We start from the raw sequence: 6,112 nt of genomic DNA, 5'->3' as shown, positions 1-6,112 counted from the left end.
TTCACGGGTTTAAAATCAGTTGAATTGTTCCCCGGGCAATATTTCAAATAAATTAATTTTACACCAGACAAGATTACAACTTTAAGGTGTTTAATATTACAGCTTCAACCGTAATATTTCCGATTGATAATAACAATAGGGACATTTCGCATCGGTACGAAAACCAACACGAAAACGAACATATGTTCTTTTACGTTTTAATGTCCTCTAGCACGCGGTTTCGCAATCAGAAGTAAGATGGCGTTAATTTCACTCCATGAACTTCACGATCAAGGCAAGGTTTTCAATTAACTTTTTGGCAGATGTACGAAAATCAATCAGAATATTGTATTTGAACACATTCTACACAATGAAAAATATAAACAAGGCCTGGAAAAATTGTGGAAAACATGTTGGTTTACATACCAACGAGAATCGAACTAAACACGCATAATGTTTTTCACTGGTCGAACACTCATGTACGGGTTGACGTCACAAGTACACACGAATCGATGACGTTTTCGTTTTTTGGTATTCGTCTTCGTACCGGTCCCTAATTACACAAGACAGACATACGGACATGGCACAATATACAGACACCACAAACCGATCTAGTGAACAGGCTTCATATCATTCAAAATAAAAAAAATTAAATATCACCACGAGAAGCAACTGATGTAAATCGTGGAATATTCCCCAAACGTTGCACCATAAGAATTCTCACAATGCTGTGTTAACAAATTTAGACAATGGTGATATCATTCAGAGACGTGCTGGGCGGGTAGGCAGGATAGGCAGCCTTCATAAATGCAATAACAGAAGAAACCGGATATGATTGATAACGCTCGAATTCGAATTTCTTACCAGAGTAGGGGGTGGGGCGTGTGACTATGTGCCGTCCCTTTCGAAAAAGTGTCCTCATTAAGTTTAGTTCTTGGTCGCTGCTAACTATGTTCATGTTCAGGTCCTCAGGACTTAATCATAATCCTTCAACCAAGTATCAATGTATGGTATGTCTTGGCTCAGATATAGGTCAAATCGATTCTAGCATGTACCACAGAATCCAAAATTTCCTGGCGCTGCCCTCCCCTAAAGTGCCATAAATTTGGTCTGTCTACCCTATACCATATAGGAAACACACAGGCGCCCATGTTAAAGGAATACGTTAGTGTCGTCATCAGTACTATCTGAATTATCTACATGTCTAAAAAATAGCGACAATTTTTGTAAATCAAGGAAACTGGTTGATTTTGTATGTCACGCGTCGCATTTTCATCCTTTCCAGTCGGGAATCATAGTTTGGCAAGTGGCATCGTGAACATATAAGTGTAGAATGTTGATTCTACTTGTCGTTTAAAATTCTAATTGTGAAATTGTGTTCCCTAAAGGTCGAATAACACCACATCAAATGCAGAATTTTTAGCAAATATTTTCTAATTGAAATTTAAATAACTAAACACCAGGTGCCTTAGACGTTGACTGTAGTTCTGCTGAGGTGATGATGAATTGGCACATCACTCTGTATAAAAGTCTAGCAATTCGACTTCAGGTAGCAATACGCACGAATAAAGCACTGCAATCAAGGTAAATAATATGTATATCTAATGTTTATAGCTGGTTAAGGGTTTGCTTTCCGTTTAAGATCACTTAGATTGAGAGCAAGGACCCGTAGAATGTATCTATGATCACATTTTGTTGTATACAGAAAGATGCTAGACCGTTTAATTTAAGATGATAAATTCGACTTTATTATCTTTAACTGATTATAGATATCATATTCGTTTTATAGACAGTGAATTATGTTTTCATAGTTTACTTCTAGTCTCTAGCTAAGTGAGTAAGACGCTGGGTCGCTAGCCTGGAGATCTCGGGTTCAATCCTAATGTTGGCTGAGAAAGTTCATCGGATTTTCCGACGTGGTTTCCTCCCTTGTCAGTGGTGCGGGACGGAGGGCCTCGCCAATGACAGCTGACTAGTCGTTCGATTGTAACGAAAAACCGAGGTCCCGTCTACTCATTGACATGCACGTAAAAGATCCCTTGGCAGTTGGAATTCGGTGAGTATGCCTTCGCACCGCTGTTCGTGCAAAAGTTCCCTCGGCCTACTGTATGGCGTATGCCGAGTCGGAACAGAGCAGTAGGACGTTAAATCCCATCGTCTCTTTTAAAAATTATGCCATCCTACATTACAATAAATGGTATAAAGTCTGACAACAGTAATGTTTTGATCTAACATTCCCGTCATGCTTGCATTCTATTAAAATATGGGGGTTGGGTGGCCGAATGGTTAGCGCGAGCGCGCTGTATCATACGGCCTGTCATTGGCGGGGTTTCGATTCCCCGGTTGTAAGTGACAAGGAGTAGGGTCGCCCATCTAACCTCGTGGATTTTCTCCGGGTCCTCCGGTTTCCTGCCACTGCTAAAAGAACCCTACGCGCAAGCGAATTATTGAGATAAAATTAAACCATATGTTAATCCCGAAATCACTTAATTTGTGTCGAGTGGACGTTAAACCCCATTTTTTTTCTCTCTCTCTCTCTCTCATAAAACTTCGCTATGTAAAAAGCCCATCGTCAGTTTGCTTTCCATGGATAGTAAACAAAATTTACAGTTTCTACGTGATATTTGGACTTCTCATAAACTACCCCTGTTAATAAATACTGTAGAATCGATTGCCATATTACGGATCAGGGCCGTAACTAGCTCAGAGCAACGGGAGGTGTTCTCAGGGGTGCTGTAAAATTGACTGACAATGTATATCTTTTTTTTTAATGGTCGACAATGTTTTCACGCATCGCACGATAGTGGGAACCTAGCATTAAAGGCCAAGCAATGTCATAATTTAACATGGAAGTTAATTGGAGATACTGGTCAGTCTCCTGTTCTAAATCGCTTGGTTAAAAGCAACATACCACGTTTCATTACAATCGGATGAGACTAGTAATAATTTAGAAGAGTGTAAGAGCAAACGTGAACGAATCGAGTTTAACAAGAACTTGTCCAAGATAGGGTCAAGCACCTAGTATCAATCGGACGAAACCTAACCCGTTCAACCTATAACAAACAAATAACAATAATTTATTGTAATACTTTCACATATTATATTCATCCATAGCTATTTGGGTTTAAGGGACATAGGGATGAGCTTAACGTGTGGGCTTTAGATCATAATGTCTGTCACTGAGTCAAGTGTAACACTATTATAGTGATAACAGAGATCTGTTTCGTAAATATATAAATTAGTTAAAATAGCTAAGTCTCTAACCCAATATCAACCAAAGTCTTCGACATTGAAAACACGAATAATTTGTCAATTTAAATCAACATTGATGTTGTGATCTTACCGGGAAAATATGAGCTTCTGATATCCAATATTTAAGACAAAATAAACGTTTTACCATTGGTTCACGAATCGTGTACCATAATGCGTTTCAGAGCCATTTGTAATAAGGGACTCTAAGAACAAGTCTAGACATATTCAACAAGTCATGTCAAACGGTGACGTTATATTCTTAACTGGAGAGCATGCGCAATAAATACTATCAGTGTAGACTGGAATAACCAGACGCTAGAGATTGCCATTCGATTGAGACTTCTGGCGTATTTTGCCGAACATAACTGATTAGAAATTACAGTAAAAAAAGAAACGATTGAATGTAAATCAGTTTATATACATTCATATTACATTATTATATGCGTTGCGACCCATTTGAGTTAATTTCTAGGTCCCAAATATTAGCGATTTAGCCCCTTTAAATCAGGAACATAAATATACAACAGCTACATGAATACAACAGTAACATAAATTAAACAGGAACTAAACTACACCAGGAAACAATAACATTAACACGGTACATTAATAGACATCCATTCCTCCCGTCTGCAACGGCAGCGGCTGAACTCGGGTGAGTCCATACTCCCCTCTCTGCTCCTCTGACCACGTCTCTACCCAACCATCCCCCCCCCTCACTACTGAAATTACAGGGTTTTATATACCCTCGTATAGCTGTGACAAAGTGCAAAATTTTCTATTTTATAAAATACGAACTATTATTTAGATTCTGTGAACTTATTGACCCCAGCTGGTTTTGATAATAGATGATATCGACTTTTCAACTCTGTTACGCCACGAACTGGCTATCGTCTAATTAAACATGAAATTAATCCCATATGTCATTTACAAACTACATATGATCTGTGTACAAGCTCCACATGACTTCAAAGGCATGCCCACTGGTCAGTAAGCATACCATGACGTGATAAAGAGACAATTGCATGTCTGATCATGAGTCTTATCCATTGTAGGACGCTATATAACCAGAGAGACGAGCGGGAGGAGAAGAGAGGCTTGGACAAGTGCATGTACTCACCCGAGTTCAGCCGCTGCCTTGGAAGAGGGGCGGAATGGTGGATTTAATATAGTTATGCACCGTTCTGATGTGTTCCCATCGTAGTCTAGTTTCTGTTTAATATATGTTCCTGTTGTAGTTATGTAGCTGTTTTATATACCTGATGTAAATAAATCATATATTTACTAAACTGATATCTGTTATCACTAAGATAGTGTTACATAGCTGACTATGCAAATTTATTTACTATTAAGTCCGTAATTACAAACGTGTATATATGTAGTGGACAGTATATTTTATATCGTAGATCAATAACGTATGAGGCGCTTCGGCCTTTAGCTGGCTGGTCACCTCGGGCTTTCGGTTGTGGTTTCGATCCCTGGTGTGAGAGTATGTGGCCTAATGATTGTGGCGCCTTCTCAACCTGGAAGCGGACTTTAAACACTAAGAACAACAACAGCTACATTTGAAACCGCGACACAGGATAGATTCTGTATTCTGGATGGTTTGGCTACATTTGAAGCATTTTAAACCGGACTTAGGTCGACTTTTCAAATAGTTGTTAGTGTGCTAATGTCGCGCAAATCAAAAACGCAAACCCGTGTATACTCGGAACTGATGACGATTGCACTGAACAGATAAAATTGTAAAAACATTGATTCTTCTGTCATGCTCTAGATCATAAGCTCTGTCCTGGAGCCAAGTGATGCTGTATCTCTCACACAAATTTTAGAATTACATGTAGTTGTTTAATTACATGTAGTTGTGATTTTTAAAGGATCAAATTTTAAATCGTAAGCTTTACCCATTAAGTCTGCAGTTGCACATGTTCTTTTTACATTCTATAGTTTGTGTATCAAAAAATGTGATTCTATGTAGGTCTACAATTACTTGTGGTAAACAATTTAAGTGTTAAGTATATGGTATGTTATATACCTTTCCAAATTTCATAACAAAAATATTATTTTGCTCAATTTTCGATTGCAATAAGCTTTTAATACAGAAAGCCTAATACTGTTATGCTATTCAAAATCACATTTCCCATTTTACTGATAGGCCTTAATCCGACCAATAAAATATTTACTGACGCACTGTCACTAATTTTAAACCATTCAGTAATTCAAAATAATTTTAATTTACTCTGTCATTATCTAGTAATAGTATGCTGTATGGTAAACTTCAGTTTTCATGACAGATAATTCCATAAGTACACAGTATAAACTAAATTTTCTATTACTAAATAATCAGTTGACAAAAAAATCACAAAAATAAAAGTAACTCTGAACACAGATCAGAGCTTATGATCTAGAGCATGACAGAAGAATCAATGTTTTTACAATTTTATCTGTTCAGTGCAATCGTCATCAGTTCCGAGTATACACGGGTGCCCCGTTTTTGATTTGCGCGACATTAGCACACTAACAACTATTTGAAAAGTCGACCTAAGTCCGGTTTAAAATGCTTCAAATGTAGCCAAACCATCCAGAATACAGACTCTATCCTGTGTCGCGGTTTCAAATGTAGCTGTTGTTGTTCTTAGTGTTTAACGTCCGCTTCCAGGTTGAGAAGGCGCCACAATCATCAAGCCACATACTCTCACACCAGGGATCGAAACCACAACCGAAAGCCCGAGGTGACCAGCCAGCTAAAGGCCGAAGCGCGACACTCTAGACCACTAGGCCATCCCAACCCACCACCAAATGTAGCCAAATCATCCAGTATATATGCTGCGTTAACACCTGGACTAGCCCACCCCACGAAAGTGAATTTCAATTTCTCCCTTAC

The sequence above is a fragment of the Patella vulgata genome, chromosome 4, assembly GCF_932274485.2.
Source record: "Patella vulgata chromosome 4, xgPatVulg1.2, whole genome shotgun sequence".
NCBI lineage: Eukaryota > Metazoa > Mollusca > Gastropoda > Patellidae > Patella > Patella vulgata.
This window is presented reverse-complemented; position numbering follows the sequence as displayed.